This window comes from Astyanax mexicanus, chromosome 2 (genome assembly GCF_023375975.1).
Source record: "Astyanax mexicanus isolate ESR-SI-001 chromosome 2, AstMex3_surface, whole genome shotgun sequence".
NCBI lineage: Eukaryota > Metazoa > Chordata > Actinopteri > Characiformes > Acestrorhamphidae > Astyanax > Astyanax mexicanus.
In genome coordinates this window covers 40,995,758-41,022,024 of record NC_064409.1, presented here as the reverse complement: position 1 = coordinate 41,022,024, position 26,267 = coordinate 40,995,758, and positions in this window count along the sequence as shown.

Sequence of the window (26,267 nt, the reverse complement as noted above, 5' to 3'; positions counted from 1 at the left end):
TTGAGTAATTTTTCATGGAAAAAACAAGGTTTCATGAATGGTCAAAATTTTCACCAGAATCACATACCGCGGGTCTATGTTTTTTTCTGATTTGGGTCAAAAATTGAAAAGTGCTTTTTGTCACATTTCTGAGCAAAATTTGGCCCAATTTACCATGCCCATGTATTTTCCCACTTGTTTGAGTAATTTTTCATGGAAAAAACAAGGTTTCATGAATGGTCAAAATTTTCACCAGAATCACATACCGCGGGTCTACGTTTTTTTCTGATTTGGGTCAAAAATTGAAAAGTGCTTTTTGTCACGTTTCTGAGCAAAATTTGGCCCAATTAACCATGCCCATGCATTATCGCACTTGTTTGAGTAATTCGTCATGGAAAAAACAAGGTTTCATGAATGGTCAAAATTTTCAACTGAATCACATACCGCGGGTCTACGTTTTTTTTTCTGATTTGGGACAAAAATTGAAAAGTGCTTTTTGTCACATTTCTGAGCAAAATTTGGCCCAATTTACCATGCCCATGTATTTTCCCACTTGTTTGAGTAATTTTTCATGGAAAAAACAAGGTTTCATGAATGGTCAAAATTTTCACCAGAATCACATACCGCGGGTCTACGTTTTTTTCTGATTTGGGTCAAAAATTGAAAAGTGCTTTTTGTCACGTTTCTGAGCAAAATTTGGCCCAATTTACCATGCCCATGCATTTTCCCACTTGTTTGAGTAATTTTTCATGGAAAAAACAAGGTTTCATGAATGGTCAAAATTTTCACCAGAATCACATACCGCGGGGTCTACGTTTTTTTCTGATTTGGGTTAAAAATTGAAAAGTGCTTTTTGTCACATTTCTGAGCAAAATTTGGCCCAATTTACCATGCCCATGCATTTTCCAACTTGTTTGAGTAATTTGTCATGGAAAAAACAAGGTTTCATGAATGGTCAAAATTTTCACCAGAATCACATACCGCGGGTCTACGTTTTTTTCATATTTGGGTCAAAAATTGAAAAGTGCTTTTGGTCACATTTCTGAGCAAAATTTGGCCCAATTAACCATGCCCATGCATTTTCCCACTCATTTGAGTTATTTGTCATGGAAAAAACAAGGTTTCATGAATGGTCAAAATTTTCACCAGAATCACATACCGCGGGTCTACGTTTTTTTCATATTTGGGTCAAAAATTGAAAAGTGCTTTTGGTCACATTTCTGAGCAAAATTTGGCCCAATTAACCATGCCCATGCATTTTCCCACTCATTTGAGTTATTTGTCATGGAAAAAACAAGGTTTCATGAATGGTCAAAATTTTCACCAGAATCACATACCGCGGGTCTACGTTTTTTTCTGATTTGGGTCAAAAATTGAAAAGTGCTTTTTGTCACGTTTCTGAGCAAAATTTGGCCCAATTTACCATGCCCATGCATTTTCCCACTCGTTTGAGTAATTTTTCATGGAAAAAACAAGGTTTCATGAATGGTCAAAATTTTCACCAGAATCACATACCGCGGGTCTATGTTTTTTTCTGATTTGGGTCAAAAATTGAAAAGTGCTTTTTGTCACATTTCTGAGCAAAATTTGGCCCAATTTACCATGCCCATGTATTTTCCCACTTGTTTGAGTAATTTTTCATGGAAAAAACAAGGTTTCATGAATGGTCAAAATTTTCACCAGAATCACATACCGCGGGTCTATGTTTTTTTCTGATTTGGGTCAAAAATTGAAAAGTGCTTTTTGTCACGTTTCTGAGCAAAATTTGGCCCAATTTACCATGCCCATGCATATTCCCACTTGTTAGAGTAATTTTTCATGGAAAAAACAACGTTTCATGAATGGTCAAAATTTTCACCAGAATCACATACCGCGGGTCTACGTTTTTTTCTGATTTGGGTCAAAAATTGAAAAGTGCTTTTTGTCACATTTCTGAGCAAAATTTGGCCCAATTTACCATGCCCATGCATTTTCCCACTTGTTTGAGTAATTTTTCATGGAAAAAACAAGGTTTCATGAATGGTCAAAATTTTCACCAGAATCACATACCGCGGGTCTACGTTTTTTTCTGATTTGGGTCAAAAATTGAAAAGTGCTTTTTGTCACATTTCTGAGCAAAATTTGGCCCAATTTACCATGCCCATGTATTTTCCCACTTGTTTGAGTAATTTTTCATGGAAAAAACAAGGTTTCATGAATGGTCAAAATTTTCACCAGAATCACATACCGCGGGTCTACGTTTTTTTCTGATTTTGGTCAAAAATTGAAAAGTGCTTTTTGTCACATTTCTGAGCAAAATTTGGCCCAATTTACCATGCCCATGCATATTCCCACTTGTTTGAGTAATTTTTCATGGAAAAAACAAGGTTTCATGAATGGTCAAAATTTTCACCAGAATCACATACCGCGGGTCTACGTTTTTTTCTGATTTGGGACAAAAATTGAAAAGTGCTTTTTGTCACGTTTCTGAGCAAAATTTGGCCCAATTTACCATGCCTATGCATTTTCGCACTTGTTTGAGTAATTTGTCATGGAAAAAATAAGGTTTCATGAATAGTAAAAATTTTCAACTGAATCACATTCCGCGGGTCTACGTTTTTTTCTGATTTGGGACAAAAATTGAAAAGTGCTTGTTGTCACATTTCTGAGCAGAATTTGGCCCAATTTACCATGCCCATGCATTTTCCCACTTGTTTGAGTAATTTTTCATGGAAAAAACAAGGTTTCCTGAATGGTCAAAATTTTCACCAGAATCACATACTGCGGGTCTATGTTTTTTTCTGATTTGGGTCAAAAATTGAAAAGTGCTTTTTGTCACATTTCTGAGCAAAATTTGTCCCAATTTACCATGCCCATGCATTTTCCCACTAGTTTGAGTAATTTTTCATGGAAAAAACAAGGTTTCATGAATGGTCAAAATTTTCACCAGAATCACATACCGCGGGTCTACGTTTTTTTCTGATTTGGGTCAAAAATTTAAAAGTGCTTTTTGTCACGTTTCTGAGCAAAATTTGGCCCAATTTACCATGCCCATGCATATTCCCACTTGTTTGAGTAATTTTTCTTGGAAAAAACAAGGTTTCATGAATGGTCAAAATTTTCACCAGAATCACATACCGCGGGTCTACGTTTTTTTCTGATTTGAGTCAAAAATTGAAAAATGCTTTTTGTCACATTTCTGAGCAAAATTTGGCCCAATTTACCATGCCCATGCATTTTCGCACTTGTTTGAGTAATTTGTCATGGAAAAAATAAGGTTTCATGAATGGTCAAAATTTTCACCAGAATCACATACCGCGGGTCTAAGTTTTTTTCTGATTTGGGTCAAAAATTGAAAAGTGCTTTTTGTCACATTTCTGAGCAAAATTTGGCCCAATTTACCATGCCCATGTATTTTCCCACTTGTTTGAGTAATTTTTCATGGAAAAAACAAGGTTTCATGAATGGTCAAAATTTTCACCAGAATCATATACCGCGGGTCTATGTTTTTTTCTGATTTGGGTCAAAAATTGAAAAATGCTTTTTGTCACATTTCTGAGCAAAATTTGGCCCAATTTACCATGCCCATGCATTTTCCCACTTGTTTGAGTAATTTGTCATGGAAAAAACAAGGTTTCATGAATGGTCAAAATTTTCACCAGAATCACATACCGCGGGTCTACGTTTTTTTCTGATTTTGGGACAAAAATTGAAAAGTGCTTTTTGTCACGTTTCTGAGCAAAATTTGGCCCAATTTACCATGCCCATGCATTTTCGCACTTGTTTGAGTAATTTGTCATGGAAAAAATAAGGTTTCATGAATGGTCAAAATTTTCAACTAAATCACATACCGCGGGTCTATGTTTTTTTCTGATTTGGGTCAAAAATTGAAAAGTGCTTTTTGTCACGTTTCTGAGCAAAATTTTGCCCAATTTACCATGCCCATGCATTTTCCCACTCGTTTGAGTAATTTTTCATGGAAAAAACAAGGTTTCATGAATGGTCAAAATTTTCACCAGGATCACATACCGCGGATCTACAATTTTTTCTGATTTGGGTCAAAAATTGAAAAGTGCTTTTTGTCACATTTCTGAGCAAAATTTGGCCCAATTTACCATGCCCATGCATATTCCCACTTGTTTGAGTAATTTTTCATGGAAAAAACAAGGTTTCATGAATGGTCAAAATTTTCACCAGAATCACATACCGCGGGTCTATGTTTTTTTCTGATTTGGGTCAAAAATTGAAAAGTGCTTTTTGTCACATTTCTGAGCAAAATTTGGCCCAATTTACCATGCCCATGTATTTTCCCACTTGTTTGAGTAATTTTTCATGGAAAAAACAAGGTTTCATGAATGGTCAAAATTTTCACCAGAATCACATACCGCGGGTCTATGTTTTTTTCTGATTTGGGTCAAAAATTGAAAAGTGCTTTTTGTCACGTTTCTGAGCAAAATTTGGCCCAATTTACCATGCCCATGCATTTTCCCACTTGTTTGAGTAATTTTTCAAGGAAAAAACAAGGTTTCATGAATGGTCAAAATTTTCACCAGAATCACATACCGCGGGTCTAAGTTTTTTTCTGATTTGGGTCAAAAATTGAAAAGTGCTTTTTGTCACATTTCTGAGCAAAATTTGGCCCAATTTACCATGCCCATGCATTTTCCCACTTGTTTGAGTAATTTGTCATGGAAAAAACAAGGTTTCATGAATGGTCAAAATTTTCACCAGAATCACATACCGCAGGTCTACGTTTTTTTCTGATTTTGGGACAAAAATTGAAAAGTGCTTTTTGTCACGTTTCTGAGCAAAATTTGGCCCAATTTACCATGCCCATGCATTTTCGCACTTGTTTGAGTAATTTGTCATGGAAAAAATAAGGTTTCATGAATGGTCAAAATTTTCAACTGAATCACATACCGCGGGTCTACGTTTTTTTCTGATTTGGGTCAAAAATTGAAAAGTGCTTTTTGTCACATTTCTGAGCAAAATTTTGCCCAATTTACCATGCCCATGCATTTTCCCACTCGTTTGAGTAATTTTTCATGGAAAAAACAAGGTTTCATGAATGGTCAAAATTTTCACCAGAATCACATACCGCGGATCTACAATTTTTTCTGATTTGGGTCAAAAATTGAAAAGTGCTTTTTGTCACATTTCTGAGCAAAATTTGGCCCAATTTACCATGCCCATGTATTTTCCCACTTGTTTGAGTAATTTTTCATGGAAAAAACAAGGTTTCATGAATGGTCAAAATTTTCACCAGAATCACATACCGCGGGTCTATGTTTTTTTCTGATTTGGGTCAAAAATTGAAAAGTGCTTTTTGTCACATTTCTGAGCAAAATTTGGCCCAATTTACCATGCCCATGCATTTTCCCACTCGTTTGAGTAATTTTTCATGGAAAAAACAAGGTTTCATGAATGATCAAAATTTTCACCAGAATCACATACCGCGGGTCTACGTTTTTTTCTGATTTGAGTCAAAAATTGAAAAATGCTTTTTGTCACATTTCTGAGCAAAATTTGGCCCAATTTACCATGCCCATGCATTTTCGCACTTGTTTGAGTAATTTGTCATGGAAAAAATAAGGTTTCATGAATGGTCAAAATTTTCACCAGAATCACATACCGCGGATCTACAATTTTTTCTGATTTGGGTCAAAAATTGAAAAGTGCTTTTTGTCACATTTCTGAGCAAAATTTGGCCCAATTTACCATGCCCATGTATTTTCCCACTTGTTTGAGTAATTTTTCATGGAAAAAACAAGGTTTCATGAATGGTCAAAATTTTCACCAGAATCACATACCGCGGGTCTATGTTTTTTTCTGATTTGGGTCAAAAATTGAAAAGTGCTTTTTGTCACATTTCTGAGCAAAATTTGGCCCAATTTACCATGCCCATGTATTTTCCCACTTGTTTGAGTAATTTTTCATGGAAAAAACAAGGTTTCATGAATGGTCAAAATTTTCACCAGAATCACATACCGCGGGTCTACGTTTTTTTCTGATTTGGGTCAAAAATTGAAAAGTGCTTTTTGTCACATTTCTGAGCAAAATTTGGCCCAATTTACCATGCCCATGCATTTTCCCACTCGTTTGAGTAATTTTTCATGGAAAAAACAAGGTTTCATGAATGATCAAAATTTTCACCAGAATCACATACCGCGGGTCTACGTTTTTTTCTGATTTGAGTCAAAAATTGAAAAATGCTTTTTGTCACGTTTCTGAGCAAAATTTGGCCCAATTTACCATGCCCATGCATTTTCGCACTTGTTTGAGTAATTTGTCATGGAAAAAATAAGGTTTCATGAATGGTCAAAATTTTCAACTGAATCACATACCGCGGGTCTACGTTTTTTTCTGATTTGGGTCAAAAATTGAAAAGTGCTTTTTGTCACATTTCTGAGCAAAATTTTGCCCAATTTACCATGCCCATGCATTTTCCCACTCGTTTGAGTAATTTTTCATGGAAAAAACAAGGTTTCATGAATGGTCAAAATTTTCACCAGAATCACATACCGCGGATCTACAATTTTTTCTGATTTGGGTCAAAAATTGAAAAGTGCTTTTTGTCACATTTCTGAGCAAAATTTGGCCCAATTTACCATGCCCATGTATTTTCCCACTTGTTTGAGTAATTTTTCATGGAAAAAACAAGGTTTCATGAATGGTCAAAATTTTCACCAGAATCACATACCGCGGGTCTATGTTTTTTTCTGATTTGGGTCAAAAATTGAAAAGTGCTTTTTGTCACATTTCTGAGCAAAATTTGGCCCAATTTACCATGCCCATGTATTTTCCCACTTGTTTGAGTAATTTTTCATGGAAAAAACAAGGTTTCATGAATGGTCAAAATTTTCACCAGAATCACATACCGCGGGTCTACGTTTTTTTCTGATTTGGGTCAAAAATTGAAAAGTGCTTTTTGTCACATTTCTGAGCAAAATTTGGCCCAATTTACCATGCCCATGCATTTTCCCACTCGTTTGAGTAATTTTTCATGGAAAAAACAAGGTTTCATGAATGATCAAAATTTTCACCAGAATCACATACCGCGGGTCTACGTTTTTTTCTGATTTGAGTCAAAAATTGAAAAATGCTTTTTGTCACATTTCTGAGCAAAATTTGGCCCAATTTACCATGCCCATGCATTTTCCCACTTGTTTGAGTAATTTGTCATGGAAAAAACAAGGTTTCATGAATGGTCAAAATTTTCACCAGAATCACATACCGCGGGTCTACGTTTTTTTCTGATTTTGGGACAAAAATTGAAAAGTGCTTTTTGTCACGTTTCTGAGCAAAATTTGGCCCAATTTACCATGCCCATGCATTTTCGCACTTGTTTGAGTAATTTGTCATGGAAAAAATAAGGTTTCATGAGTGGTCAAAATTTTCAACTGAATCACATACCGCGGGTCTACGTTTTTTTCTGATTTGGGACAAAAATTGAAAAGTGCTTTTTGTCACGTTTCTGAGCAAAATTTGGCCCAATTTACCATGCCCATGCATTTTCGCACTTGTTTGAGTAATTTGTCATGGAAAAAATAAGGTTTCATGAATAGTCAAAATTTTCAACTGAATCACATTCCGCGGGTCTACGTTTTTTTCTGATTTGGGTCAAAAATTTAAAAGTGCTTTTTGTCACATTTCTGAGCAAAATTTGGCCCAATTTACCATGCCCATGCATTTTCCCACTCGTTTGAGTAATTTTTCATGGAAAAAACAAGGTTTCATGAATGGTCAAAATTTTCACCAGAATCACATACCGCGGGTCTACGTTTTTTTCTGATTTGGGTCAAAAATTGAAAAGTGCTTTTTGTCACGTTTCTGAGCAAAATTTGGCCCAATTTACCATGCCCATGCATATTCCCACTTGTTTGAGTAATTTTTCTTCGAAAAAACAAGGTTTCATGAAAGGTCAAAATTTTCACCAGGATCACATACCGCGGGTCTACGTTTTTTTCTTATTTGGGTCAAAAATTGAAAAGTGCTTTTTGTCACATTTCTGAGCAAAATTTGGCCCAATTTACCATGCCCATGCATTTTCCCACTTGTTTGAGTAATTTTTCATGGAAAAAACAAGGTTTCCTGAATGGTCAAAATTTTCACCAGAATCACATACCGCGGGTCTACGTTTTTTTCTGATTTGGGTCAAAAATTGAAAAGTGCTTTTTGTCACATTTCTGAGCAAAATTTGGCCCAATTTACCATGCCCATGCATTTTCCCACTTGTTTGAGTAATTTTTCATGGAAAAAACAAGGTTTCATGAATGGTCAAAATTTTCAACAGAATCACATACCGCGGGTCTACGTTTTTTTCTGATTTGGGACAAAAATTGAAAAGTGCTTGTTGTCACATTTCTGAGCAGAATTTGGCCCAATTTACCATGCCCATGCATTTTCCCACTTGTTTGAGTAATTTTTCATGGAAAAAACAAGGTTTCATGAATGGTCAAAATTTTCACCAGAATCACATACCACGGGTCTACGTTTTTTTCTGATTTGGGTCAAAAATTGAAAAGTGCTTTTTGTCATGTTTCTGAGCAAAATTTGGCCCAATTTACCATGCCCATGCATTTTCGCACTTGTTTGAGTAATTCGTCATGGAAAAAACAAGGTTTCATGAATGGTCAAAATTTTCAACTGAATCACATACCGCGGGTCTACGTTTTTTTCTGATTTGGGACAAAAATTGAAAAGTGCTTTTTGTCACATTTCTGAGCAAAATTTGGCCCAATTTACCATGCCCATGCATTTTCCCACTTGTTTGAGTAATTTTTCATGGAAAAAACAAGGTTTCCTGAATGGTCAAAATTTTCACCAGAATCACACACCGCGGGTCTATGTTTTTTTCTGATTTGGGTCAAAAATTGAAAAGTGCTTTTTGTCACATTTCTGATCAGAATTTGGCCCAATTTACCATGCCCATGCATTTTCCCACTTGTTTGAGTAATTTTTCATGGAAAAAACAAGGTTTCCTGAATGGTCAAAATTTTCACCAGAATCACACACCGCGGGTCTATGTTTTTTTCTGATTTGGGTCAAAAATTGAAAAGTGCTTTTTGTCACATTTCTGAGCAAAATTTGGCCCAATTTACCATGCCCATGCATTTTCCCACTCGTTTGAGTAATTCGTCATGGAAAAAACAAGGTTTCATGAATGGTCAAAATTTTCAACTGAATCACATACCACGGGTCTACGTTTTTTTCTGATTTGGGTCAAAAATTGAAAAAGTGCTTTTTGTCACATTTCTGAGCAAAATTTGGCCCAATTTACCATGCCCATGCATTTTCCCACTTGTTTGAGTAATTTTTCATGGAAAAAACAAGGTTTCATGAATGGTCAAAATTTTCAACTGAATCACATACCGCGGGTCTACGTTTTTTTCTGATTTGGGACAAAAATTGAAAAGTGCTTTTTGTCACATTTCTGAGCAAAATTTGGCCCAATTTACCATGCCCATGCATTTTCCCACTTGTTTGGGTAATTTGTCATGGAAAAAACAAGGTTTCATGAATGGTCAAAATTTTCAACTGAATCACATACCGCGGGTCTACATTTTTTTCTGATTTGGGACAAAAATTGAAAAGTGCTTGTTGTCACATTTCTGAGCAGAATTTGGCCCAATTTACCATGCCCATGCATTTTCCCACTTGTTTGAGTAATTTTTCATGGAAAAAACAAGGTTTCATGAATGGTCAAAATTTTCACCAGAATCACATACCGCGGGTCTACGTTTTTTTCTGATTTGGCACAAAAATTGAAAAGTGCTTGTTGTCACATTTCTGAGCAAAATTTGGCCCAATTTACCATGCCCATGCATTTTCCCACTCGTTTGAGTAATTTTTCATGGAAAAAAACAGGGTCAAAAATTGAAAAGTGCTTTTTGTCACATTTCTGAGCAAAATTTGGCCCAATTTACCATGCCCATGCATACTCACACTTGTTTGAGTAATTTTTCATGGAAAAAACAAGGTTTCATGAATGGTCAAAATTTTCACCAGAATCACATACCGCGGGTCTACGTTTTTTTCTGATTTGGGTCAAAAATTGAAAAGTGCTTTTTGTCACATTTCTGAGCAAAATTTGGCCCAATTTCCATGCCCATGAATTTTCCCACTCGTTTGAGTATTTTGTCATACAAAAAACAAGGTTTCATGAATGGTCAAAATTTTCACCAGAATCACATACCGCGAATCTACGTTTTTTTCTCATTTGGGTCAAAAATTGAAAAGTGCTTTTTGTCACATTTCTGAGCAAAATTTGGCCCAATTTACCATGCCCATGCATTTTCCCACTTGTTTGAGTAATTTTTCATGGAAAAAACAAGGTTTCCTGAATGGTCAAAATTTTCACCAGAATCACATACCGCGGGTCTACGTTTTTTTCTGATTTGGGTCAAAAATTGAAAAGTGCTTTTTGTCACATTTCTGAGCAGAATTTGGCCCAATTTACCATGCCCATGCATTTTCCCACTTGTTTGAGTAATTTTTCATGGAAAAAACAAGGTTTCATGAATGGTCAAAATTTTCACCAGAATCACATACCGCGGGTCTATGTTTTTTTCTGATCTGGGTAAAAAATTGAAAAGTGCTTTTTGTCACATTTCTGAGCAAAATTTGGCCCAATTTACCATGCCCATGCATATTCCCACTTGTTTGAGTAATTTGTCATGGAAAAAACAAGGTTTCATGAATGATCAAAATTTTCACCAGAATCACATACCGCGGGTCTACGTTTTTTTCTGATTTGAGTCAAGAATTGAAAAATGCTTTTTGTCACGTTTCTGAGCAAAATTTGGCCCAATTTACCATGCCCATGCATTTTCCCACTCGTTTGAGTAATTCGTCATGGAAAAAACAAGGTTTCATGAATGGTCAAAATTTTCACCAGAATCACATACCGCGGGTCTACGTTTTTTTCTGATTTGGGTCAAAAATTGAAAAGTGCTTTTTGTCACATTTCTGAGCAAAATTTGGCCCAATTTACCATGCCCATGCATACTCCCACTTGTTTGAGTAATTTTTCATGGAAAAAACAAGGTTTCATGAATGGTCAAAATTTTCACCAGAATCACATACCGCGGGTCTACGTTTTTTTCTGATTTGGGTCAAAAATTGAAAAGTGCTTTTTGTCACATTTCTGAGCAAAATTTGGCCCAATTTCCATGCCCATGAATTTTCCCACTCGTTTGAGTATTTTGTCATACAAAAAACAAGGTTTCATGAATGGTCAAAATTTTCACCAGAATCACATACCGCGAATCTACGTTTTTTTCTGATTTGGGATAAAAATTGAAAAGTGCTTTTTGTCACGTTTCTGAGCAAAATTTGGCCCAATTAACCATGCCCATGCATTTTCCCACTTGTTTGAGTAATTTTTCATGGAAAAAACAAGGTTTCATGAATGGTCAAAATTTTCACCAGAATCACATACCGCGGGTCTACGTTTTTTTCTGATTTGGGTCAAAAATTGAAAAGTGCTTTTTGTCACATTTCTGAGCAAAATTTGGCCCAATTTACCATGCCCATGCATACTCCCACTTGTTTGAGTAATTTTTCATGGAAAAAACAAGGTTTCATGAATGGTCAAAATTTTCACCAGAATCACATACCGTGGGTCTACGTTTTTTTCTGATTTGGGTCAAAAATTGAAAAGTGCTTTTTATCACATTTCTGAGGAAAATTTGGCCCAATTTAACATGCCCATGCATTTTCCCACTTGTTTGAGTATTTTGTCATACAAAAAACAAGGTTTCATGAATGGTCAAAATTTTCACCAGAATCACATACCGCGAATCTACGTTTTTTTCTCATTTGGGTCAAAAATTGAAAAGTGCTTTTTGTCACATTTCTGAGCAAAATTTGGCCCAATTTACCATGCCCATGCATTTTCCCACTCGTTTGAGTAATTTTTCATGGAAAAAACAAGGTTTCATGAATGGTCAAAATTTTCACCAGAGTCACATACCGCGGGTCTACGTTTTTTTCTGATTTGGGTCAAAAATTGAAAAGTGCTTTTTGTCACATTTCTGAGCAAAATTTGGCCCAATTTACCATGCCCATGCATTTTCCCATTTGTTTGAGTAATTTGTCATGGAAAAAACAAGGTTTCATGAATGGTCAAAATTTTCACCAGAATCACATACCGCGGGTCTACGTTTTTTTCTGATTTGGGTCAAAAATTGAAAAGTGCTTTTTGTCACATTTCTGAGCAAAATTTGGCCCAATTTACCATGCCCATGCATTTTCCCACTCGTTTGAGTAATTTGTCATGGAAAAAACAAGGTTTCATGAATGGTCAAAATTTTCAACTGAATCACATACCGCGGGTCTACGTTTTTTTCTGATTTGGGTCAAAAATTGAAAAGTGCTTTTTGTCACATTTCTGAGCAACATTTGGCCCAATTTACCATGCCCATGCATTTTTCAACTTGTTTGAGTAATTTTTCATGGAAAAAACAAGGTTTCATGAATGGTCAAAATTTTCACCAGAATCACATACCGCGGGTCTACGTTTTTTTCTGATTTGGGTCAAAAATTGAAAAGTGCTTTTTGTCACGTTTCTGAGCAAAATTTGGCCCAATTAACCATGCCCATGCATTTTCCCACTCGTTTGAGTTATTTGTCATGGAAAAAAACAAGGTTTCATGAATGGTCAAAATTTTCACCAGAATCACATACCGCGGGTCTACGTTTTTTTCATATTTGGGAAAAAAATTGAAAAGTGCTTTTGGTCACATTTCTGAGCAAAATTTTTCCCAATTAACCATGCCCATGCATTTTCGCACTTGTTTGAGTAATTCGTCATGGAAAAAACAAGGTTTCATGAATGGTCAAAATTTTCACCAGAATCACATACCGCGGGTCTACGTTTTTTTCTGATTTGGGTCAAAAATTGAAAAGTGCTTTTTGTCACATTTCTGAGCAAAATTTGGCCCAATTTACCATGCCCATGCATTTTCCCGCTTGTTTGAGTAATTTTTCATGGAAAAAACAAGGTTTCATGAATGGTCAAAATTTTCACCAGAATCACATACCGCGGGTCTACGTTTTTTTCTGATTTGGGTCAAAAATTGAAAAGTGCTTTTTGTCGCGTTTCTGAGCAAAATTTGGCCCAATTTACCATGCCCATGCATTTTCCCACTCGTTTGAGTAATTTGTCATGGAAAAAACAAGGTTTCATGAATGGTCAAAATTTTCAACAGAATCACATACCGCGGGTCTACGTTTTTTTCTGATTTGGGTCAAAAATTGAAAAGTGCTTTTTGTCACATTTCTGAGCAAAATTTGGCCCAATTTACCATGCCCATGCATTTTCCCACTCGTTTGAGTAATTTGTCATGGAAAAACAAGGTTTCATGAATGGTCAAAATTTTCACCAGAATCACATACCGCGGGTCTATGTTTTTTTCTGATTTGGGTCAAAAATTGAAAAGTGCTTTTTGTCACATTTCTGAGCAAAATTTGGCCCAATTTACCATGCTCATGCATTTTCCCACTTGTTTGAGTAATTTTTCATGGAAAAAACAAGGTTTCATGAATGGTCAAAATTTTCACCAGAATCACATACCGCGGGTCTATGTTTTTTTCTGATTTGGGTCAAAAATTGAAAAGTGCTTTTTGTCACGTTTCTTAGCAAAATTTGGCCCAATTTACCATGCCCATGCATTTTCCCACTTGTTTGAGTAATTTGTCATGGAAAAAACAAGGTTTCATGAATGGTCAAAATTTTCACCAGAATCACATACCGCGGGTCTACGTTTTTTTCTGATTTGGGTCAAAAATTGAAAAGTGCTTTTTGTCACGTTTCTGAGCAAAATTTGGCCCAATTAACCATGCCCATGCATTTTCCCACTCGTTTGAGTTATTTGTCATGGAAAAAAACAAGGTTTCATGAATGGTCAAAATTTTCACCAGAATCACATACCGCGGGTCTACGTTTTTTTCATATTTGGGAAAAAAATTGAAAAGTGCTTTTGGTCACATTTCTGAGCAAAATTTTTCCCAATTAACCATGCCCATGCATTTTCGCACTTGTTTGAGTAATTCGTCATGGAAAAAACAAGGTTTCATGAATGGTCAAAATTTTCACCAGAATCACATACCGCGGGTCTACGTTTTTTTCTGATTTGGGTCAAAAATTGAAAAGTGCTTTTTGTCACATTTCTGAGCAAAATTTGGCCCAATTTACCATGCCCATGCATTTTCCCGCTTGTTTGAGTAATTTTTCATGGAAAAAACAAGGTTTCATGAATGGTCAAAATTTTCACCAGAATCACATACCGCGGGTCTACGTTTTTTTCTGATTTGGGTCAAAAATTGAAAAGTGCTTTTTGTCGCGTTTCTGAGCAAAATTTGGCCCAATTTACCATGCCCATGCATTTTCCCACTCGTTTGAGTAATTTGTCATGGAAAAAACAAGGTTTCATGAATGGTCAAAATTTTCAACAGAATCACATACCGCGGGTCTACGTTTTTTTCTGATTTGGGTCAAAAATTGAAAAGTGCTTTTTGTCACATTTCTGAGCAAAATTTGGCCCAATTTACCATGCCCATGCATTTTCCCACTCGTTTGAGTAATTTGTCATGGAAAAACAAGGTTTCATGAATGGTCAAAATTTTCACCAGAATCACATACCGCGGGTCTATGTTTTTTTCTGATTTGGGTCAAAAATTGAAAAGTGCTTTTTGTCACATTTCTGAGCAAAATTTGGCCCAATTTACCATGCTCATGCATTTTCCCACTTGTTTGAGTAATTTTTCATGGAAAAAACAAGGTTTCATGAATGGTCAAAATTTTCACCAGAATCACATACCGCGGGTCTACGTTTTTTTCTGATTTGGGTCAAAAATTGAAAAGTGCTTTTTGTCGCGTTTCTGAGCAAAATTTGGCCCAATTTACCATGCCCATGCATTTTCCCACTCGTTTGAGTAATTTGTCATGGAAAAAACAAGGTTTCATGAATGGTCAAAATTTTCACCAGAATCACATACCGCGAATCTACGTTTTTTTCTCATTTGGGTCAAAAATTGAAAAGTGCTTTTTGTCACATTTCTGAGCAAAATTTGGCCCAATTTACCATGCCTATGCATATTCCCACTTGTTTGAGTAATTTTTCATGGAAAAAACAAGGTTTCATGAATGGTCAAAATTTTCACCAGAATCACATACCGTGGGTCTACGTTTTTTTCTGATTTGGGTCAAAAATTTAAAAGTGCTTTTTGTCACGTTTCTGAGCAAAATTTGGCCCAATTTACCATGCCCATGCATTTTCCCACTCGTTTGAGTTATTTGTCATGGAAAAAACAAGGTTTCATGAATGGTCAAAATTTTCACCAGAATCACATACCGCGGGTCTACGTTTTTTTCTGATTTGGGTCAAAAATTGAAAAGTGCTTTTTGTCACGTTTCTGAGCAAAATTTGGCCCAATTTACCATGCCCATGCATTTTCCCACTTGTTTGAGTAATTCTTCATGGAAAAAACAAGGTTTCATGAATGGTCAAAATTTTCACCAGAATCACATACCGCGGGTCTATGTTTTTTTCTGATTTGGGTCAAAAATTGAAAAGTGCTTCTTGTCACATTTCTGAGCAAAATTTGGCCCAATTTACCATGCCCATGCATTTTCCCACTCGTTTGAGTAATTTTTCATGGAAAAAACAAGGTTTCATGAATGGTCAAAATTTTCACCAGAATCACATACCGCGGGGTCTACGTTTTTTTCTGATTTGGGTTAAAAATTGAAAAGTGCTTTTTGTCACATTTCTGAGCAAAATTTGGCCCAATTTACCATGCCCATGCATTTTCCCACTCGTTTGAGTAATTTTTCATGGAAAAAACAAGGTTTCATGAATGGTCAAAATTTTCACCAGAATCACATACCGCGGGTCTACGTTTTTTTCTGATTTTGGTCAAAAATTGAAAAGTGCTTTTTGTCACATTTCTGAGCAAAATTTGGCCCAATTTACCATGCCCATGCATTTTCCCATTTGTTTGAGTAATTTGTCATGGAAAAAACAAGGTTTCATGAATGGTCAAAATTTTCACCAGAATCACATACCGCGGGTCTACGTTTTTTTCTGATTTGGGTCAAAAATTGAAAAGTGCTTTTTGTCACATTTCTGAGCAACATTTGGCCCAATTTACCATGCCCATGCACTTTCCAACTTGTTTGAGTAATTTTTCATGGAAAAAACAAGGTTTCATGAATGGTCAAAATTTTCACCAGAATCACATACCGCGGGTCTACGTTTTTTTCTGATTTGGGTCAAAAATTGAAAAGTGCTTTTTGTCACGTTTCTGAGCAAAATTTGGCCCAATTAACCATGCCCATGCATTTTCCCACTCGTTTGAGTTATTTGTCATGGAAAAAACAAGGTTTCATGAATGGTCAAAATTTTCACCAGAATCACATACCACGGGTCTACGTTTTTTTCATATTTGGGTCAAAAATTGAAAAGTGCTTTTAGTCACATTTCTGAGCAAAATTTGGCCCAATTTACCATGCCCATGTATTTTCCCACTTGTTTGAGTAATTTTTCATGGAAAAAACAAGGTTTCATGAATGGTCAAATTTTTCACCAGAATCACACACCGCGGGTCTACGTTTTTTTCTGATTTGGGTCAAAAATTGAAAAGTGCTTTTTGTCACGTTTCTGAGCAAAATTTGGCCCAATTTACCATGCCCATGCATTTTCCCACTCGTTTGAGTAATTTTTCATGGAAAAAACAAGGTTTCATGAATGGTCAAAATTTTCACCAGAATCACATACCGCGGATCTACAATTTTTTCTGATTTGGGTCAAAAATTGAAAAGTGCTTTTTGTCACATTTCTGAGCAAAATTTGGCCCAATTTACCATGCCCATGCATATTCCCACTTGTTTGAGTAATTTTTCATGGAAAAAACAAGGTTTCATGAATGGTCAAAATTTTCGCCAGAATCACATATCGCAGGTCTACGTTTTTTTCTGATTTGGGTCAAAAATTGAAAAGTGCTTTTTGTCAAGTTTCTGAGCAAAATTTGGCCCAATTTACCATGCCCATGCATTTTCCCACTTGTTTGAGTAATTTTTCATGGAAAAAACAAGGTTTCATGAATGGTCAAAATTTTCATCAGAATCACATACCGCGGGTCTACGTTTTTTTCTGATTTGGGTCAAAAATTGAAAAGTGCTTTTTGTCACATTTCTGAGCAAAATTTGGCCCAATTTACCATGCCCATGCATTTTCGCACTTGTTTGAGTAATTTGTCATGGAAAAAATAAGGTTTCATGAATGGTCAAAATTTTCAACTGAATCACATACCGCGGGTCTATGTTTTTTTCTGATTTGGGTCAAAAATTGAAAAGTGCTTTTTGTCACATTTCTGAGCAAAATTTGGCCCAATTTACCATGCCCATGCATTTTCCCACTCGTTTGAGTAATTTTTCATGGAAAAAACAAGGTTTCATGAATGGTCAAAATTTTCACCAGAAACACATACCGCGGGTCTACGTTTTTTTCTGATTTGGGTCAAAAATTGAAAAGTGCTTTTTGTCACATTTCTGAGCAAAATTTGGCCCAATTTACCATGCCCATGCATATTCCCACTTGTTTGAGTAATTTTTCATGGAAAAAACAAGGTTTCATGAATGGTCAAAATTTTCACCAGAATCACATACCGCGGGTCTACGTTTTTTTCTGATTTGAGTCAAAAATTGAAAAATGCTTTTTGTCACATTTCTGAGCAAAATTTGGCCCAATTTACCATGCCCATGCATTTTCGCACTTGTTTGAGTAATTTGTCATGGAAAAAATAAGGTTTCATGAATGGTCAAAATTTTCAACTGAATCACATACCGCAGGTCTATGTTTTTTTCTGATTTGGGTCAAAAATTGAAAAGTGCTTTTTGTCACATTTCTGAGCTAAATTTGGCCCAATTTACCATGCCCATGCATTTTCCCACTCGTTTGAGTAATTTTTCATGGAAAAAACAAGGTTTCATGAATGGTCAAAATTTTCACCAGAAACACATACCGCGGGTCTACGTTTTTTTCTGATTTGGGTCAAAAATTGAAAAGTGCTTTTTGTCACATTTCTGAGCAAAATTTGGCCCAATTTACCATGCCCATGTATTTTCCCACTTGTTTGAGTAATTTTTCATGGAAAAAACAAGGTTTCATGAATGGTCAAAATTTTCACCAGAATCACATACCGCAAGTCTAAGTTTTTTTCTGATTTGGGTCAAAAATTGAAAAGTGCTTTTTGTCACATTTCTGAGCAAAATTTGGCCCAATTTACCATGCCCATGTATTTTCCCACTTGTTTGAGTAATTTTTCATGGAAAAAACAAGGTTTCATGAATGGTCAAAATTTTCACCAGAATCACATACCGCGGGTCTATGTTTTTTTCTGATTTGGGTCAAAAATTGAAAAATGCTTTTTGTCACATTTCTGAGCAAAATTTTGCCCAATTTACCATGCCCATGCATTTTCCCACTTGTTTGAGTAATTTTTCATGGAAAAAACAAGGTTTCATGAATGGTCAAAATTTTCACCAGAATCACATACCGCGGGTCTATGTTTTTTTCTGATTTGGGTCAAAAATTGAAAAGTGCTTTTTGTCACATTTCTGAGCAAAATTTGGCCCAATTTACCATGCCCATGCATTTTCCCACTCGTTTGAGTAATTTTTCATGGAAAAAACAAGGTTTCATGAATGGTCAAAATTTTCACCAGAATCACATACCGCGGGTCTACGTTTTTTTCTGATTTTGGTCAAAAATTGAAAAGTGCTTGTTGTCACATTTCTGAGCAAAATTTTGCCCAATTTACCATGCCCATGCATTTTCCCACTTGTTTGAGTAATTTGTCATGGAAAAAACAAGGTTTCATGAATGGTCAAAATTTTCACCAGAAACACATACCGCGGGTCTACGTTTTTTTCTGATTTTGGGACAAAAATTGAAAAGTGCTTTTTGTCACGTTTCTGAGCAAAATTTGGCCCAATTTACCATGCCCATGCATTTTCGCACTTGTTTGAGTAATTTGTCATGGAAAAAATAAGGTTTCATGAATGGTCAAAATTTTAACTGAATCACATACCGCGGGTCTATGTTTTTTTCTGATTTGGGTCAAAAATTGAAAAGTGCTTTTTGTCACATTTCTGAGCAAAATTTTGCCCAATTTACCATGCCCATGCATTTTCCCACTCGTTTGAGTAATTTGTCATGGAAAAAACAAGGTTTCATGAATGGTCAAAATTTTCACCAGAATCACATACCGCGGATCTACAATTTTTTATGATTTGGGTCAAAAATTGAAAAGTGCTTTTTGTCACATTTCTGAGCAAAATTTGGCCCAATTTACCATGCCCATGCATATTCCCACTTGTTTGAGTAATTTTTCATGGAAAAAACAAGGTTTCATGAATGGTCAAAATTTTCACCAGAATCACATACCGCGGGTCTACGTTTTTTTCTGATTTGGGTCAAAAATTGAAAAGTGCTTTTTGTCACATTTCTGAGCAAAATTTGGCCCAATTTACCATGCCCATGCATTTTCCCACTCGTTTGAGTAATTTTTCATGGAAAAAACAAGGTTTCATGAATGGTCAAAATTTTCACCAGAATCACATACCGCGGGGTCTACGTTTTTTTCTGATTCGGGTTAAAAATTGAAAAGTGCTTTTTGTCACATTTCTGAGCAAAATTTGGCCCAATTTACCATGCCCATGCATTTTCCCACTCGTTTGAGTAATTCGTCATGGAAAAAACAAGGTTTCATGAATGGTCAAAATTTTCACCAGAATCACATACCGCGGGTCTACGTTTTTTTCTGATTTTGGTCAAAAATTGAAAAGTGCTTGTTGTCACATTTCTGAGCAAAATTTGGCCCAATTTACCATGCCCATGCATTTTCCCACTCGTTTGAGTAATTTTTCATGGAAAAAACAAGGTTTCATGAATGGTCAAAATTTTCACCAGAATCACATACCGCGGGTCTACGTTTTTTTCTGATTTGAGTCAAAAATTGAAAAATGCTTTTTGTCACGTTTCTGAGCAAAATTTGGCCCAATTTACCATGCCCATGCATTTTCGCACTTGTTTGAGTAATTTGTCATGGAAAAAATAAGGTTTCATGAATGGTCAAAATTTTCAACTGAATCACATACCGCGGGTCTACGTTTTTTTCTGATTTGGGTCAAAAATTGAAAAGTGCTTTTTGTCACATTTCTGAGCAAAATTTGGCCCAATTTACCATGCCCATGCATTTTCCCACTTGTTTGAGTAATTTTTCATGGAAAAAACAAGGTTTCATGAATGGTCAAAATTTTCACCAGAATCACATACCGCGGGTCTAACTTTTTTTCTGATTTGGGTCAAAAATTGAAAAGTGCTTTTTGTCACATTTCTGAGCAAAATTTGGCCCAATTTACCATGCCCATGTATTTTCCCACTTGTTTGAGTAATTTTTCATGGAAAAAACAAGGTTTCATGAATGGTCAAAATTTTCACCAGAATCACATACCGCGGGTCTATGTTTTTTTCTGATTTGGGTCAAAAATTGAAAAGTGCTTTTTGTCACATTTCTGAGCAAAATTTGGCCCAATTTACCATGCCCATGCATTTTCCCACTTGTTTGAGTAATTTTTCATGGAAAAAACAAGGTTTCATGAATGGTCAAAATTTTCACCAGAATCACATACCGCGGGTCTAAGTTTTTTTCTGATTTGGGTCAAAAATTGAAAAGTGCTTTTTGTCACATTTCTGAGCAAAATTTGGCCCAATTTACCATGCCCATGCATTTTCCCACTTGTTTGAGTAATTTTTCATGGAAAAAACAAGGTTTCATGAATGGTCAAAATTTTCACCAGAATCACATACCGCTGGTCTATGTTTTTTTCTGATTTGGGTCAAAAATTGAAAAGTGCTTTTTGTCACGTTTCTGAGCAAAATTTGGCCCAATTTACCATGCCCATGCATTTTCCCCCTTGTTTGAGTAATTTTTCATGGAAAAAACAGGGTTTCATGAATGGTCAAAATTTTCACCAGAATCACATACCGCGGGTCTACGTTTTTTTCTGATTTGGGTCAAAAATTGAAAAGTGCTTTTTGTCACGTTTCTGAGCAAAATTTGGCCCAATTTACCATGCCCATGCATTTTCCCACTTGTTTGAGTAATTTTTCATGGAAAAAACAAGGTTTCATGAATGGTCAAAATTTTCACCAGAATCACATACCGCGGGTCTATGTTTTTTTCTGATTTGGGTCAAAAATTGAAAAGTGCTTTTTGTCACATTTCTGAGCAAAATTTGGCCCAATTTACCATGCCCATGCATTTTCCCACTTCTTTGAGTAATTTTTCATGGAAAAAACAAGGTTTCATGAATGGTCAAAATTTTCACCAGAATCACATACCGCGGGTCTATGTTTTTTTCTGATTTGGGTCAAAAATTGAAAAGTGCTTTTTGTCACATTTCTGAGCAAAATTTGGCCCAATTTACCATGCCCATGCATTTTCCCACTTGTTTGAGTAATTTTTCATGGAAAAAACAAGGTTTCATGAATGGTCAAAATTTTCACCAGAATCACATACCGCGGGTCTAAGTTTTTTTCTGATTTGGGTCAAAAATTGAAAAGTGCTTTTTGTCACATTTCTGAGCAAAATTTGGCCCAATTTACCATGCCCATGCATTTTCCCACTTGTTTGAGTAATTTTTCATGGAAAAAACAAGGTTTCATGAATGGTCAAAATTTTCACCAGAATCACATACCGCGGGTCTACGTTTTTTTCTGATTTGGGTCAAAAATTGAAAAGTGCTTTTTGTCACGTTTCTGAGCAAAATTTGGCCCAATTTACCATGCCCATGCATTTTCCCACTCGTTTGAGTAATTTTTCATGGAAAAAACAAGGTTTCATGAATGGTCAAAATTTTCACCAGAATCACATACCGCGGGTCTACGTTTTTTTCTGATTTTGGTCAAAAATTGAAAAGTGCTTTTTGTCACATTTCTGAACAAAATTTGGCCCAATTTACCATGCCCATGCATTTTCCCACTTGTTTGAGTAATTTTTCATGGAAAAAACAAGGTTTCATGAATGGTCAAAATTTTCACCAGAATCACATACCGCGGGTCTAAGTTTTTTTCTGATTTGGGTCAAAAATTGAAAAGTGCTTTTTGTCACATTTCTGAGCAAAATTTGGCCCAATTTACCATGCCCATGTATTTTCCCACTTGTTTGAGTAATTTTTCATGGAAAAAACAAGGTTTCATGAATGGTCAAAATTTTCACCAGAATCACATACCGCGGGTCTATGTTTTTTTCTGATTTGGGTCAAAAATTGAAAAGTGCTTTTTGTCACATTTCTGAGCAAAATTTGGCCCAATTTACCATGCCCATGCATTTTCCCACTCGTTTGAGTAATTTTTCATGGAAAAAACAAGGTTTCATGAATGGTCAAAATTTTCACCAGAATCACATACCGCGGGTCTAAGTTTTTTTCTGATTTGGGTCAAAAATTGAAAAGTGCTTTTTGTCACATTTCTGAGCAAAATTTGGCCCAATTTACCATGCCCATGCATTTTCCCACTTGTTTGAGTAATTTTTCATGGAAAAAACAAGGTTTCATGAATGGTCAAAATTTTCACCAGAATCACATACCGCGGGTCTACGTTTTTTTCTGATTTGAGTCAAAAATTGAAAAATGCTTTTTGTCACATTTCTGAGCAAAATTTGGCCCAATTTACCATGCCCATGCATTTTCCCACTTGTTTGAGTAATTTGTCATGGAAAAAACAAGGTTTCATGAATGGTCAAAATTTTCAACTGAATCACATTCCGCGGGTCTACGTTTTTTTCTGATTTGGGACAAAAATTGAAAAGTGCTTTTTGTCATGTTTCTGAGCAAAATTTGGCCCAATTAACCATGCCCATGCATTTTCCCACTCGTTTGAGTAATTTGTCATGGAAAAAACAAGGTTTCCTGAATGGTCAAAATTTTCACCAGAATCACATACCGCTGGTCTACGTTTTTTTCTGATTTGGGTCAAAAATTGAAAAGTGCTTTTTGTCACATTTCTGAGCAAAATTTGGCCCAATTTACCATGCCCATGCATTTTCCCACTCGTTTGAGTAATTTTTCATGGAAAAAACAAGGTTTCCTGAATGGTCAAAATTTTCACCAGAATCACATACCGCTGGTCTACGTTTTTTTCTGATTTGGGTCAAAAATTGAAAAGTGCTTTTTGTCACATTTCTGAGCAAAATTTGGCCCAATTTACCATGCCCATGCATTTTCCCACTCGTTTGAGTAATTTTTCATGGAAAAAACAAGGTTTCATGAATGGTCAAAATTTTCACCAGAATCACATACCGCGGGTCTACGTTTTTTTCTGATTTGGGTCAAAAATTGAAAAGTGCTTTTTGTCACATTTCTGAGCAAAATTTGGCCCAATTTACCATGCCCATGCATTTTCCCACTCGTTTGAGTAATTTTTCATGGAAAAAACAAGGTTTCATGAATGGTCAAAATTTTCACCAGAATCACATACCGCGGGTCTACGTTTTTTTCTGATTTGGGTTCAAATTTGAAAAGTGCTTTTTGTCACATTTCTGAGCAAAATTTGGCCCAATTTACCATGCCCATGCATTTTCCCACTCGTTTGAGTAATTTTTCATGGAAAAAACAAGGTTTCATGAATGGTCAAAATTTTCACCAGAATCACATACCGCGGGTCTATGTTTTTTTCTGATTTGGGACAAAAATTGAAAAGTGCTTTTTGTCACGTTTCTGAGCAAAATTTGGCCCAATTTACCATGCCCATGCATATTCCCAGTTGTTTGAGTAATTTTTCTTGGAAAAAACAAGGTTTCATGAAATGTCAAAATTTTCACCAGGATCACATACCGCGGGTCTACGTTTTTTTCTGATTTGGGTAAAAAATTGAAAAGTGCTTTTTGTCACATTTCTGAGCAAAATTTGGCCCAATTTACCATGCCCATGCATTTTCCCACTTGTTTGAGTAATTTTTCTTGGAAAAACAAGGTTTCATGAATGGTCAAAATTTTCACCAGAATCACATACCGCGGGTCTACGTTTTTTTCTGATTTGGGACAAAAATTGAAAAGTGCTTTTTGTCACGTTTCTGAGCAAAATTTGGCCCAATTTACCATGCCCATGCATATTCCCACTTGTTTGAGTAATTTTTCATGGAAAAAACAAGGTTTCATGAATGGTCAAAATTTTCACCAGAATCACATACCGCGGGTCTACGTTTTTTTCTGATTTGGGTCAAAAATTGAAAAGTGCTTTTTGTCACATTTCTGAGCAAAATTTGGCCCAATTTACCATGCCCATGCATTTTCCCACTTGTTTGAGTAATTTTTCATGGAAAAAACAAGGTTTCATGAATGGTCAAAATTTTCACCAGAATCACATACCGCGGGTCTATGTTTTTTTCTGATTTGGGTCAAAAATTGAAAAGTGCTTTTTGTCACATTTCTGAGCAAAATTTGGCCCAATTTACCATGCCCATGCATTTTCCCACTTGTTTGAGTAATTTTTCATGGAAAAAACAAGGTTTCATGAATGGTCAAAATTTTCACCAGAATCACATACCGCGGGGTCTACGTTTTTTTCTGATTTGGGTCAAAAATTGAAAAGTGCTTTTTGTCACATTTCTGAGCAAAATTTGGCCCAATTTACCATGCCCATGCATTTTCCCACTCGTTTGAGTAATTTTTCATGGAAAAAACAAGGTTTCATGAATGGTCAAAATTTTCACCAGAATCACATACCGCGGGTCTACGTTTTTTTCTGATTTGGGTTCAAATTTGAAAAGTGCTTTTTGTCACATTTCTGAGCAAAATTTGGCCCAATTTACCATGCCCATGCATTTTCCCACTCGTTTGAGTAATTTTTCATGGAAAAAACAAGGTTTCATGAATGGTCAAAATTTTCACCAGAATCACATACCGCGGGTCTACGTTTTTTTCTGATTTGGGTCAAAAATTGAAAAGTGCTTTTTGTCACGTTTCTGAGCAAAATTTGGCGCAATTTACCATGCCCATGCATATTCCCACTTGTTTGAGTAATTTTTCTTGGAAAAAACAAGGTTTCATGAAAGGTCAAAATTTTCACCAGAATCACATACCGCGGGTCTACGTTTTTTTCTGATTTGGGTCAAAAATTGAAAAGTGCTTTTTGTCACATTTCTGAGCAAAATTTGGCCCAATTTACCATGCCCATGCATTTTCCCACTTGTTTCAGTAATTTTTCATGGAAAAAACAAGGTTTCATGAATGGTCAAAATTTTCACCAGAATCACATACCGCGGGTCTACGTTTTTTTCTGATTTGGGACAAAAATTGAAAAGTGCTTGTTGTCACATTTCTGAGCAGAATTTGGCCCAATTTACCATGCCCATGCATTTTCCCACTTGTTTGAGTAATTTTTCATGGAAAAAACAAGGTTTCCTGAATGGTCAAAATTTTCACCAGAATCACATACCGCGGGTCTATGTTTTTTTCTGATTTGGGTCAAAAATTGAAAAGTGCTTTTTGTCACATTTCTGAGCAAAATTTGGCCCAATTTACCATGCCCATGCATACTCCCACTTGTTTGAGTAATTTTTCATGGAAAAAACAAGGTTTCATGAATGGTCAAAATTTTCACCAGAATCACATACCGCGGGTCTACGTTTTTTTCTGATTTGGGTCAAAAATTGAAAAGTGCTTTTTGTCACATTTCTGAGCAAAATTTGGCACAATTTACCATGCCCATGCATTTTCCCACTCGTTTGAGTAATTTGTCATGGAAAAAACAAGGTTTCATGAATGGTCAAAATTTTCACCGGAATCACATACCGCGGGTCTACGTTTTTTTCTGATTTGTGTCAAAAATTGAAAAGTGCTTGTTGTCACATTTCTGAGCAAAATTTGGCCCAATTTCCATGCCCATGCATTTTCCCACTCGTTTGAGTATTTTGTCATACAAAAAACAAGGTTTCATGAATGGTCAAAATTTTCACCAGAATCACATACCGCAGGTCTACGTTTTTTTCTGATTTAGGTCAAAAATTGAAAAGTGCTTTTTGTCACATTTCTGAGCAAAATTTGGCCCAATTTACCATGCCCATGCATTTTCGCACTTGTTTGAGTAATTTGTCATGGAAAAAACAAGGTTTCATGAATGGTCAAAATTTTCACCAGAATCACATACCGCAGGTCTACTTTTTTTTCTGATTTGGGTCAAAAATTGAAAAGTGCTTTTTGTCACATTTCTGAGCAAAATTTGGCCCAATTTACCATGCCCA